Here is a 13,812-nt window from a genome sequence, read left to right on the forward strand (position 1 = left end):
TTCCCTGTTCTCTCATTAATTCTTTGCCCCTTCAACACCCATCAGGTGCTTAAACCTTCTTGTTTACATCATCCACGTCTTTGACCACTCATATATCTGTATTTTTGTTTCTGTCCTATACATTCTGAAGAACTTCTTTGGAATTATTTTTCAGTCCAGTAATTTTCCTTTCTGTTAGTTCTCTTCTGTTTTTAACCTGTTAGTTAATAACAACCGTTATGTTTATATTTTATCATCTCCACTTCATGTTTCTCAGCAAAAATGCAGCCCAGTTTCCATGATCCATTTTTTAAACCATTTTATTTGTGTATAGGCTGTGCTGGGTCTTCGTTGTCTGTGCTGGCTTTTTTCTAGTTGCACAGAGCAGACATTTTCTCTAGTTGTGGTGCGTGGGATTTGCGTTGCGGTGGCTCCTCTCGCTCCAGGGCACACGGGCTTCATTAGCTGCATCACATGGTCAGTAGTGGACGCCTCCAGGGCCCGAGAGCGCAGGCGCAGTAGCTGCGTCACGTGGTCAGTAGTGGACGCCTCCGGGCCCGAGAGCGCAGGCTCAGTGGCTGCGTCACATGGTCAGTAGTGGACGCCTCCGGGCCCGAGAGCGCAGGCTCAGTGGCTGCGTCACATGGGCAGTAGTGGACGCCTCCGGGGCCCGAGAGCGCAGGCTCAGTGGTTGCGTCACATGGTCAGTAGTGACGCCTCCGGGGCCTGAGAGTGCAGGCTCAGTAGCTGAGTCACATGCTCAGTAGTGGACGCCTCTGGGGCCGAGAGCGCAGGCTTAGTAGCTGAGTCACATGCTCAGTAGTGGACGCCTCTGGGGCCGAGAGCGCAGGCTTAGTAGCTGAGTCACATGCTCAGTAGTGGACGCCTCCGGGGCCCGATAGCGCAGGCTCAGTGGTTGCGCACATGGTAAGTAGTGGACGCCTCTGGGCCCGAGAGCGCAGGTTCAGTGGTTGTGGCACGTGGTCAGTAGTGACGCCTCCGGGGCCCGAGAGCGCAGGCTCGGTGGCTGTGTCACATGGTCAGTAGTGACGCCTCCGGGGCCCGAGAGCGCAGGCTCAGTGGTTGCGTCACATGGTCAGTAGTGGACGCCTCCGGGCCCGAGAGTGCAGACTCAGTAGCTGAGTCACATGGTCAGTAGTGGACGCCTGTGGGGCCGAGAGCGCAGGCTTAGTAGCTGAGTCACATGCTCAGTAGTGGACGCCTCCGGGGCCTGAGAGCGCAGGCTCAGTGGTTGCGCACATGGTAAGTAGTGGACGCCTCTGGGCCCGAGCGCGCAAGTTCAGTGGTTGTGGCACGTGGTCAGTAGTGGACGCCTCCGGGGCCCGAGAGCGCAGGCTCAGTAGCTGCGGCACATGGGCTTAGTTGCTCCGAGGCACATGGGGTCTTCCCACAGCAGGGACCGAACTTGTGTCGCCCTGCATTGGCCGGTGGATTCTTTACCATTGAACCATCAGAGAAGCCTTCCATGGTCCATTTAAAAAATAATCTCCTTGCCTTCTCTAGCTTCATTATACTTGATTAGCAAAACCTCAGATAACCATGGGTAGAGGAAAACAGCCAGTACCTCCTGACATGTATATTACATTTCTTTGAGCCATTATCCTCTCTTCTTGACTATTTTATAACTCCTGCCCTACTTTTCTGATACCTTCTCCCTGTCCTCACTCAGATCATGACCATGGTTGACACATGTTCCCGTTTACTGCTGTCTTGCCCCTGCCATGCCTACCTCTCCCCCTGCCAACATCTTTGCCTGTGTATTCTGCTCTCTGTCCTGTAACTATTGAATCACTGAATCGTTGCTTCCTAAGACCAACTCTCCATCCATATACTGGATCACACCCCTACCCAGTGATTAAAAAATACTGTTCCAACTCTTCTTTCTTCTGTGTCCTACACCATCATTTTTTTTCTCCCTCTCTCCCCTGGTCCTTGCTACATCCTCTTCCATCCTGTTTCCCTGTTCTTACTTACTAGGTTGTGCTGGGTCTTAGTTGTAGCATGCAGTATTGTTGATCTTTGTTGTGGCAAGCATGATCTGTTTTTTTAGTTGCAGCATGCATGATCTTTTAGTTGTAGCAGGCAGGATCTTTAGTTTCAGCATTTGGGATCTAGTTCCCTGACGAGGAATTGAACCCAGGCCCCCTGCATTAGAAGTGCAGAGTCTTAGCCACTGGGCCACCAGGGAAGTCCCTCTCTGCTCTTCTTTATAACATAGAGTTGTCCCTAATCACTGTCTACAGTTCTCTGTTCTTAAACTCACTTTTATCTGATTTTTGTTTTATCACTCTAGTCAACTGCTCATTTCAAATCACCAGGGATCAGTTTCCAGTGGACGCCTTATTTAGAAATTTATTGTTAAGGATAAGTGTCTAAGTGTTAGTCACTTCTCTGTGTGACCCCATGGACTGTAGTCCCTCAGGCTCCTCTGTCCATGGGATTCTTCAGGCAAGAATACTGGAGTGGTTCGCCTGCCCTCCTCCAGGGGATCTTACTGAGCCAGGGATCCAACACAGATCTCTTGCATTGCAGGCAGATTCTTTACCATCTGAGCCACCCATTCTTGCCCTCCTCTTTAAAGATCTTTGTGTATCTTGTTTCCTAGGACAGCACAGTCTCCTACACTATCTCTTTTGCTCTGACTGCTCCTCAGTATCCTTTTCTGATTCCTTTTAATCTTCTCAAACTCATAAATTTGTACTTTTCTAGGGATCAGTACCGGAGATGGCAATGGCACCCCACTCCAGTACTCTTGCCTGGAAAATCCCATGGATGGAGGAGCCTGGTGGGCTGCAGTCCATGGGGTCGCTAGAGTCGGACACAACTGAGCAACTTCACTTCAGTTTTCACTTTCATGCATTGGAGAAGGAAATGACAGCCCACTCCAGTGTTCTTGCCTGGAGAATCCCAGGGACGGGGAAGCCTGGTAGGCTGCCGTCTATGGGGTCGCACAGAGTCGGACACGACTGAAGCGACTTAGCAGTAGCAGCAGCAGCAGGGATCACTACACTTCTGAGCCATTTCTCTCAATGATTATTTCCTTGTTAAACTTACCCAGTCTGAAACCCTTAAACACTATCTGGATGCTGATAGCCTCTTGTCTGAACTCCAAACCTTCTATCCATTGTCTATTCTTTGTCTCCACCCAGATGTCTAAAAGGTGCCTCAGGCTCCCCTTCTCCAAACCTGCTCTTCCCACAGACTTATATCTCCATTAATGAACCCTTCCAGGCTTCCAGTTTGTCAAGCCCTACAATTTAGTATTATCCTTGATGATTCCATTTTTTATCTTCTCATTCAAATTGTCTGAAAATCCTCTTGGTCTACTTTCTAAATAGAGCAGCGTGGCCACTTTTCACTGGCTGCACTGCCACCAGCATGGTTCTGAGCCACAGTCAGCTTTATCCTGGATCGTTGGGATAGCTTTCTAAATGAAACCCACGCTTCTACCCTGTCTTTGTGGTGTGTTCTTGTGATGTACCAGAGTGATATTTGAATCACTCCAGAATCAGAGAGGTGTATGCACAACTTTCTGAGAAACTGTCATGTAATATTCCAAATTTTTTGGAATCAAATATTTTGCCAATTTTTATTGAGGTGTTTTCATACCAAGTTGTAGTAATTCTTTATATATTCCAGATACATGTTCTCTTTCAGTACTTATATAGAAAATATTTTCTCCCATTTTGTGACTTTTTCTTAACAGTGTCTTCCAAAGAGAAAAGGGAAGAATAATTTTAATAGTTTATTTTTTTCACTTATTTACATTATTTTGTTCTGCTTTTTGTGCCCTAAGAAATCTTTGACCTACCCTTCCTTATGCCAGAGGTTTTTCTCATATTATTTTGCTAGATATTTTGAAGTTTTAGTGTTTAGTTTTAGATATTGTGATTTATTTAGAGTTAATTTTTGTCTGGTAAGGAATAATGATTTTTGTTTTCCATATATATATTCAGTCATTTCAGGGCCATTTGTTGAAAAGACTCTCATTTTTCCCATTGAATTACCTTGGCAATGTTTTATTTTTATTTATTTATTTATTTTTTACTAGAGTATAATTGCTTTACAGTTTGTGTTAGTTTCTGTTGTACAACAAAGTAGATCAGCTATAGGTATACATATATAGCCCTCCCTCTTGGACCTCCCTCCCACCCGCACCCCCACACCCCCGTCCCACCACTTTGCTCATCACAGAGAGCCGAGCTGAGCTCCTTCTGTATGCAGCAGCTCCCCACTAGCTGCCTCTTGTATGCACAGTGGTACATAACTGTCAGGGCTACTCTTTCAGTTTATCCCACCCCCACCTTCCCCTGTGTGTCCACGAGTCCCTTCTCTCCGTCTTCTTTCTGTTCCTGCCCTGCAAGTAGGTTCATAAGTGCCGTTTTCCTAGATTCCATATACATGCATGAACACGCGATATTTGTTTTTCTCTTTCTGACTTACTTCACTCTGTATGACAGACTCTAGGTTCATACACATCACGATAAATGAGCCAGTTTTGTTTCTTTTTATGACTGAGTTATACTCTGTTGTATATATGTACAGCTTCTTTATCCGTTCCTCTGTTGATAGTCATTTAGGTAGCTTCCATGTCCTGGTTATTGTAAACAGTGCTACAGTGAACATTGGGAACATTGGAGTACATGTATCTTTTTGAATTGGGAGTGTTTCTACAAAAGCAGCTTGTCAATTTCCTCAAAATTGGGACTGCTTGCTTCTGTGGATCAATTTGTGGAGAACTATCATATTAGCAATACTGAGTCTTAAAATCCGTGAACTAGTGGCGTTTCTATACATTTCTTTAGGTATCCTATAATGTTCCTCAGTAATACTTTATAATTTCCAGTGTAGTTGTTCTCATTTTGTGTATTTTATTTCCTTGTATTTTATGGATTTTGATTCTACTGTAAATGAAAAATCTTAAGTTTTATTTTTCAGATTTTTGCTTCTGGTATTAAAAATAGAATTGATTTTAAAAAAGTAACTTTATACTCATGCTGCATTTAATTGTTATTTTCAGCATTTGCTTTGTAGATTCCATAACATTTTCCATGTAAAAATCAGGTCATCTATAAAGAGTGATGGTTTTGCTTTTATCCTTTCTTATACTTAGGCCTTTTACTTCATATACTTTCCTTTATTACAGTGGCTAGAACATATAATTCAGTACTGAATAGTAGTAGTGAGAGCAGATGCCCTTGCCTAGTTCCTAATTTGAGAAGGAGGTGGTGCAGTTATCCTCATCATAGAATCATTTTGTCTGTTCTATAACTTCATCTAAGTGGAATTATATAGTTTGTGCTCTTTTTTGTATAAGACTTCTTTCACTCAGTGTGTTTTTGAGACATATTTATATGCCTGCATGCCTAAGTGTTTTCTTCTTAGTATGTATTTTTTAAAATCAGCTTCTCAAAGCATAATTTATATACAACAAACTGTTGCCAAATATGATCAAATACGGTAACTATAAGATTTTTGTTAAGTGTCCTTTCTCAAATCAAGGTAATTTTTCTTGTATTCATTAAACAATAGTGTTGAGTTTTTTGTCAATTTTTTTTCCCACATCTATTGAAATAATTGAATGTTTTTTCTCCTTTATTCTGTTAATATGGTGGATTATATTTGTTTTTAATGTGAAATCTTACATTCTTGGGCCATATTCTCCTTGGTTACACTATAGTATATGTTTTTTATGTATTTCTTGATTTGATTTGTTATTGTTTTCTTAAGGATTCTTGCATCTTTGTTCCTGTTGCATGTTTGCCTGTAATTTATTTTGTCATAATGGCTTTGTCAGGGTTTCATATCAGGGTAAAACTAGCTTCATAAAATTAATTGTGAAATATCCCCTCCAGTAGAATGTTCTTTCTTCTTTGAATGTTTGGTAGAATTCAACAGTGAAAGCATTTAATTTTGAATATATCTTGATGGAGACATTTGTCCAATTTTGTTCAGTATTTTTCAGTACCTTTTCCCTTGTTTAAGAGGTAAGATTTTTTTTTTACTTTGCCACAGAGATATTCATTCTATTCTCATCTCTACCTTTCATGCTTGCAGTGTTTATTCTAGTAACATTCAATGTAATTATTGATGTATTGAAATTTGGTTACTGTTTTATTATTTTGTATTTGTCTGCTGTGTTTCTTGGCCTTCCCTAGTGGCTCAATGGTAAAGAATCCACCTGCAATGCAGGAGATGTGGGTTTGATCCCTGGAGAAAGAAATACCAACTTACTCCAGTGTTCTTGCCTGGGAAATCCCATGGACAGAAGAACCTAGCAGGCTACAGTCCATGGGGTTGCAGAAGAGTCAACAGGACTTAGCAACTAAAGCAATGTATTACCATGTATTTCTTGATTTGATTTGCTATATTTTCATAAGGATTCTTTCATCTTTGTTCCGTTGCATATTTGCCTATAATTTATTTTGTCTTAATGGCTTTGTCAGTGTTTCATATCAGGGTACAGCTGGCTTCATAAAATTAGTTGTGAAACATTCCCTCCAATAGAATGTTCTACATTTCCTATTCCTGTTTCCATCTTCTCATCTTTTATAATTCTGTTTTAATTCATCTGTTGACTTTTTATCTATTCTCTGCTTGTTCTTTGGTGATTGTTCTAGAGATTAAAAACATACGTGTGCAAGTATGTTTGAGTGTTTGTATGTGTAATTTCCACTTAACTTTTGACACCCAATTTGGGGTTAAAATTTTATCATTTCACCTAAAACATAGAAGTATTGCAACTCATCTAACTCCATTTGTCCACCTATCCCTACCGTCCTTTTTATTTCAGTTTTCATATGTCTAATATTACATTTAAATACATTATAAACACCACCAGGATGATGCTATAAACATAGCTTTAAACAATCATATGAGTTCTAAAGGAAATAAAAGAAAAACTTGTCTTGTATATTTACCTATGTATCTACCATTTCTGATGTTCTTCATTTCTTCCTGAAGTTTGAGTTCTATTAGGGTTCATTTCCCTTGTTCTGAAGAAATCCTTTAGCTTTAATTGTTGTTCACGTATGCTGGTGAAAGATTATTTTAATTTTCACTTATCTGAGTCTTTATTTCACCTTCACTCCTGAAAGATATTTTCATTGGATATAGAATCCTGGGTTGACAATTTTGCTTTTGCTTTTACCTAACACTTTAAAATTGCTGTTGTACTTCTCCTTGCTTCCATGGTTTCTGATGTGAAATTCATGAACATTCAGATAATTAAGTTCATATATAAAATGTGTCATTTATCTTTAATTGGTTTCAGAATTTCATCAGTTTTGTTTTTCAGAACTGTGATTATGATAAATATATACATGTGTGCTAAGTCACTTCAGTCTTGTCTGCCTCTGTGGGACCCTGTGGACTGTAGTTGCCCAGGTTCCTCTGTTCATGGGATTCTCCAGGCAAGAATACTGGAGTGGGTTGCCATGTCCTCCTCCAGGGGATCTTCCTGACCCAGGGATCAAGCCTGCATACTCTTAAATCTCCTGCATTGGCAGGCAGGTTCTTTACCAAAGAGCTTTGGCAAATAGTTCTTTTACCTGCCAATGCAAGAGATGCAGGTTTGATCCCTGGGTCAGGAAGATCCTCTGGAGAAGGGAATGGCTACCCACTTCAGTTTTCTTAACTGGAGAATTCCATCGACAGAGGAGCCTGGTGGGCTACACTCCATGGGGTTGCAAAGAGTCAGACACAACTGAGCAACTAATATATGTGTATTAATATATAATATGTATATATAAATATATATATATTTATTTGCCTAAGCCTGATTTCTTTGAATTTATTCTGCTGGAAGTTCTCTAGGAAGTGTTCAACCATCAGTTATTCACATGTTTCTAACTTCCCTCTTTTTCTGAGATTCTGAATATCTATATTAGAACTTTTGAAATTATTCAGTGAGCAATAATAGTCCATTTATTTCCATACTCTTTTCTCTCTTTCAGATAAGGTGATTTCTTTTGATATCTCTTCAAGTTCCTTAAGTTTTTCTCTTTAATTCTGATCCTGAACATACTTACTGATTTTTTTAATTTAGTTTGAGATGTTGATTTTTTAGTTGGACAGTTTTCCCTTTTATTATTTTGTGCATTTACTGACTTATTTATTATGATGTCATTTTCCTTCGTTTCACTGAACATATTTTTAATAGGTGATCTGAAGCTCTTGTCTGATAATTTTAACATGTGCATTACCTTGAACTTGACATCTGTTGATTGCCTTCTCCTTGATAATGATTCCTGACTCTTTGTATGTCAAGTGATGTTGAATTGTATCTTAGACATTGGGAGGGTTATGTGGTGAAAACACTAAATTATCCTACATTGCTTCAAATAAGGTTGATTTTGTTTTTTAAGAAAGCATTTACTTCTGTTAGACTCAGACCGAACATTCAGTCACACCTGCTATGAGTGGCAGCTTTGGTCCCAGTTCAGAGGCCTTTGAGGCTGGTCCCTGTGTGTGGTAAAGACGGTAGCAGAGTTCACATACAGAATTTGGTCTTTTCCTTTGCTTACTCTCCCCTTCTGGTGTGCTTGTATGTTCTCTGGTGGCCCTGATTGTCACTGACTCCTTTGCCTACATCCTTCATAGGCATTTAGAAAACTGGCAGATTTTTCTATTGAGTTTTAACCAACTGGTGCCATCTCTGTGTTTTCAACACTCCTTGAGCGAAAGATGCAAAAATTATTCATGTAATCCCATGCAGATCTGAGTTCTTTGTCCAAGGTTTCAACTCCTCTGAAAAATTTATTAACTTTGTTTCATACTCTCAAATACTTTGTCTCCCCTCCAGTCCTAAGGGATTTCTGTTTTTGCTAGATGATGTTGTTAAGAAATTTAATCCATCATTCAGTTCAGTTCAGTTCAGTTGCTCAGTCGTGTCCAACTCTTTGCAACCCCATGAATCGCAGCACGCCAGGCCTGCCTGTCCATCACCAACTCCCGGAGTTCACTCAGACTCACGTCCATCGAGTCAGTGATGCCATCCAGCCATCTCATCCTCTGTCGTCCCCTTCTCCTCCTGCCCCCGATCCCTCCCAGCATCAGAGTCTTTTCCAGTGAGTCAACTCTTCGCATGAGGTGGCCAAAGTACTGGAGTTTCAGCTTTAGCATCATTGCTTCCAAAGAAATCCCAGGGCTGATCTCCTTCAGAATGGACTGGTTGGATCTCCTTGCAGTTCAAGGGACTCTCAAGAGTCTTCTCCAGCACCACAGTTCAAAAGCATCAATTCTTTGGCGCTCAGCCTTCTTGACAGTCCACCTCACATCCATACATGACCACAGGAAAAACCATAGCCTTGACTAGACGGACCTTTGTTGGCAAAGTAATGTCTCTGCTTTTGAATATGCTATCTAGGTTGAACATAACTTTCCTTCCAAGGAGTAAGCGTCTTTTAATTTCATGCCTGCAGTCACCATCTACAGTGATTTTGGAGCCCCAAAAAATAAAGTCTGACACTGTTTCCACTGTGTCCCCATCTATTTCCCATGAAGTGATGGGACCGGATGCCATGATCTTCATTTTCTGAATGTTGAGCTTTAAGCCAACTTTTTCACTCTCCACTTTCACTTTCATCAAGAGGCTTTTGAGTTCCTCTTCACTGTCTGCCATAAGGGTGGTGTCATCTGCATATCTGAGGTTATTGATATTTCTCCCAGCAATCTTGATTCCAGCTTGTGTTTCTTCCAGCCCAGCGTTTCTCATGATGTACTCTGAATAGAAGTTAAGTAAGCAGGGTGACAATATACAGCCTTGATGTACTCCTTTTCCTATTTGGAACCAGTCTGTTGTTCCATGTCCAGTTCTAACTGTTGCTTCCTGACCTGCATACAGATTTCTCAAGAGGCAGATCAGGTGGTCTGGTATTTCCATCTCTTTCAGAATTTTCCACAGTTTATTGTGATCCACACAGTCAGAGGCTTTGGCATAGTCAATAAAGCAGAAATAGATGTTTTTCTGGAACTCTCTTGCTTTTTCCATGATCCAGCGGATGTTGGCAATTTGATCTCTGGTTCCTCTGCCTTTTCTAAAACCAGCTTGAATATCAGGAAGTTCACGGTTCACATACTTCTGAAGCCTGGCTTGGAGAATTTTGAGCATGACTTTACTAGCGTCTGAGATGAGTGCAATTGTGCGGTAGTTTGAGCATTCTTTGGCATTGCCTTTCTTTGGGATTGGAATGAAAACTGACCTTTTCCAGTCCTGTGGCCACTGCTGAGTTTTCCAAATTTGCTGGCATGTTGAGTGCAGCACTTTCACAGCATCATCTTTCAGGACTTGAAATAGCTCCACTGGAATTCCGTCACCTCCACTAGCTTTGTTTGTAGTGATGCTTTCTACGGCCCACTTGACTTCACATTCCAGGATGTCTGGCTCTAGGTCAGTAATCACAACATCGTGATTATCTGGGTTGTTAAGATCTTTTTTGTACAGTTCTTCTGTGTATTCTTGCCACCTCTTCTTAATATCTTCTGCTTCTGTTAGGTCCATACCATTTCTGTCCTTTATCGAGCCCATCTTTGCATGAAATGTTCCCTTGATATCTCTAATTTTCTTGAAGAGATCTCTAGTCTTTCCCATTCTGTTGTTTTCCTCTGTTTCTTTGCATTGATCGCTGAAGAAGGCTTTCTTATCTCTCCTTGCTATTCTTTGGAACTCTGCATTCAGATGCTTATATCTTTCCTTTTCTCCTTTGCTTTTTGCTTCTCTTCTTTTCACAGCTATTTGTAAGGCCTCCCCAGACAGCCATTTTGCTTTTTTGCATTTCTTTTCCATGGGGATGGTCTTGATCCCTGTCTCCTGTACAATGTCACGAACCTCATTCCATAGTTCATTAGGCAGAGAAGAAAAATTACGCATTGATTTTAAAAATGTTTCAGAAGGTTCTGGTTTCTTACTCTTAAAGAATTTCAAGTCCATTGAATATGATATGTAAATGACCCCCCCCTTTTTTTGTAAAACACTTTCTGGGCTTACTTACCAATACCTGGGGAGATAAATATGATAAACAAGGTGTTTATCTGACACAGCTGTCCCTTTAGTTTTGGTTCATGTAAAAGTAATTTTGTTGAAGACTTATATAAATAGTTGATAATGAAGAAAATAAAAATATGTTGTTTCCTATTTTTATTGTCAATAGTTTTAGGTCAGCCTCTTTTTACTTGAAATTATATTTTGCAATTTGAAAGAACAAAAAAAATCCACTTATCCAATAGATAGACATTAAGAAATAGTAACCCTTTAGAATATAATTAAAACCTCTAATCTTAAAAGAACTTTAAGAACAGGGAAAGGGAAATAGGTAACAATGAAGAAGATTACTAGTTTTACATAGTAGAGAAATTGCTCTACTACTTTCTCAACTTCTCTCTGTGTTGTTCATAATGAAACAAAAGAATGACAAAAACAAAGTAAAAGAAAAAGAAACCTTTAAATACCTAGAAAATTACAGGAATATATGTATATTATGAAATAATAAAGTTGTTAAAGCCCATCCAGTTAATAGACTGGAAGATATCAGTAATGTAATGATCACATTGATTCAAAAAGTATTTCAAATGTTCTATACTTATTAAAAAATGTGTAGAGGTTTAGCACTAAAAGAAAATATAAATAACATATAGATTGGGAGGCTAAAGGAAAATGTCATGATTTACAGTTCACAGGATTTTACACACCAGATCTCCAAAATGATGTATTTTCAATTCCCTACAAGTAATAAGAGGGCTCAGAAATAATGTGAAAAACCTATAAATCAGTGTTCCTGTAACTAGAAGTAAGTAACCAACTAAAGAATATAAATTTGAAAATCATCCCATTCATAATAGTATCAAAACTCTTAAATTACTTTCCAAAAAATAATAAACCATATGCAAAATCATTATGTAAAAAAGAAATAAAAAAGATGAAGTTCTGAGTATATGGAGAAATAAACATTCCTTGTAATTCAGAAGGTCGATATCAGGATGTCAGTTCTCTTCAAACTGATAAGTATGTTAAAGGTTCTTCCAATAAAATTTCACCAAGAATTTTGTAGAATGTTGCAAACTGATTTTTAAATCCATGTGGAAGGATACAGTCAAAGAACAATCCAAGGTAATTTTGAAAGTGAAATATTGACTTACGCTCTCAGATACCGATTACTGAAAGTGAAAATGTTAATCACTCAGTTGTGTCCAGCTTTTTGTGACCCCATGAACTGTAGCCCACAGGACTCCTCTGTCCATGGGATTCCCCAGGCAAGAATCCTGGAGTGGTCCTGGTGAAAGAACAGTAATGTAATTCAGTAGAAGGGATTAGAGGGTCTGTAGGGCTTCCCTTGTAGCTCAGTCGGTGAAGAATCTGCCTGCAGTGTGGAAGACCTGGGTTCGATCCTTGGGTCGAGAAGATCCCTTGGAGAAGGAAGTGACAACCCACTCCAGTATCCTTGTCTGGAACATCTCATGGACACAGGAGCCTAGTGAGCTGCGGTCCATGGGGTCACAAAGAGTCGGGCACAACTGAGCAATTAACACTTACTTAGAGGGTCTGTAGACAACAAACAGTCATGGGAAGCTGATGTGTAACAGTGGGAATGTAGAATCAGTGAGCAAAGTATGGAGCCCTTCAGTAATCGAATTCTAAAAGTTGACTATACTCAATATTTTGTAATAACCTATAAGGAAAAATAATCTGGAAAAAAATATATATACGTGTATTACGGAATCACTTGAATCTGGAAAAAAAAAAATATATATATACGTGTATTACAGAATCACTTTGCCGTACACCTGAAATGAATACAACATTGTAAATCAACTATGAGGATGAAGTTCAAATTGGGTGCTTGTTTCCAACTATAAACCAAGAGAAGGCACATACACACATACTCACAGTTATCTTTTGAAAGAAGAGACAAGAAATCACTTTATCACTTCACGGTACCATAGATTTCTTAAGTAGAACACTGAATATTAAGGGCAAAAATCCTCAAGTCGAAGGTTAATATATTTGACTGCATTAAAAAAAAATAAAACCACTGTTTCATCCTAAGTTTTCATTGATAAGAGAATATAATGGAAAAATTGCAAAACATTCATTGTAATGGGGTACCATATACCATGAATGAATATACTTGATTTATATATGCCATCAACAGATCTATAAAATATAGTATTAAAAAGTTCCAAAATGATCTCAAAATTTTGACACTGTTTATTTCTGATAGAAAGCTTAGGTCTCCTCAAGTGTTAAAGATTCACACTGATCATCATTTTCTTGTGGCCATCTAGCCTCAAAATTGGAGGATTTTAAGATTTTTATGAATAAACAACAAGGTCATACTGTATAACAGAGAGAACTGTATTCAGTATTTTGTGACAAATCATAAGGGAAAAGAATATGAAAAAAGAATATATATGTGTATAACTGAATCATTTTGTTCTACAGAAAAATTAATATAGCATTGTAAATCAGCTATATTTCAATATTACTCAGCCATTAAAAAGAATACATTTGAATCAGTTCTAATGAGATGGATGAAACTGGAACCTATTATACAGAGTGAAGTAAGCCAGAAAGAAAAACACCAATACAGTATACTAACGCATATATATGGAATTTAGAAAGATGGTAACAATAACCCTGTGTACGAGACAGCAAAAGAGACACTGATGTATAGATCAGTCTTATGGACTCTGTGGGAGAGGGAGAGGGTGGGGAGACTTGGGAGAATAGCATTGAAACAAGTATAATATCATATATGAAACGAGTTGCCAGTCCAGGTTCGATGCACGATACTGGATGCTTGGGGCTGGTGCACT

At 39.4% G+C, this 13,812-nt stretch overlaps 1 protein-coding gene and 1 non-coding gene across 7 annotated transcripts in view; one reads left to right on the forward strand and one right to left on the reverse strand.

Moving 5' to 3' along the window:
• Positions 1-13,812, forward strand: part of MCTP2 (multiple C2 and transmembrane domain containing 2) — a 261,080-nt gene that overhangs the window by 203,050 nt on the left and 44,218 nt on the right. The gene's annotated exons all lie outside the window — the stretch shown is intronic.
• TRNAR-UCU (transfer RNA arginine (anticodon UCU)) lies at positions 2,116-2,188 on the reverse strand. Its single transcript has one exon. It is a non-coding gene; the product is annotated as a tRNA-Arg (tRNA).

This window comes from Bos grunniens, chromosome 21 (assembly GCF_055505025.1).
Source record: "Bos grunniens cultivar Pamir isolate PY7600 chromosome 21, Bosgru_T2T1.0, whole genome shotgun sequence".
Lineage (NCBI taxonomy): Eukaryota > Metazoa > Chordata > Mammalia > Artiodactyla > Bovidae > Bos > Bos grunniens.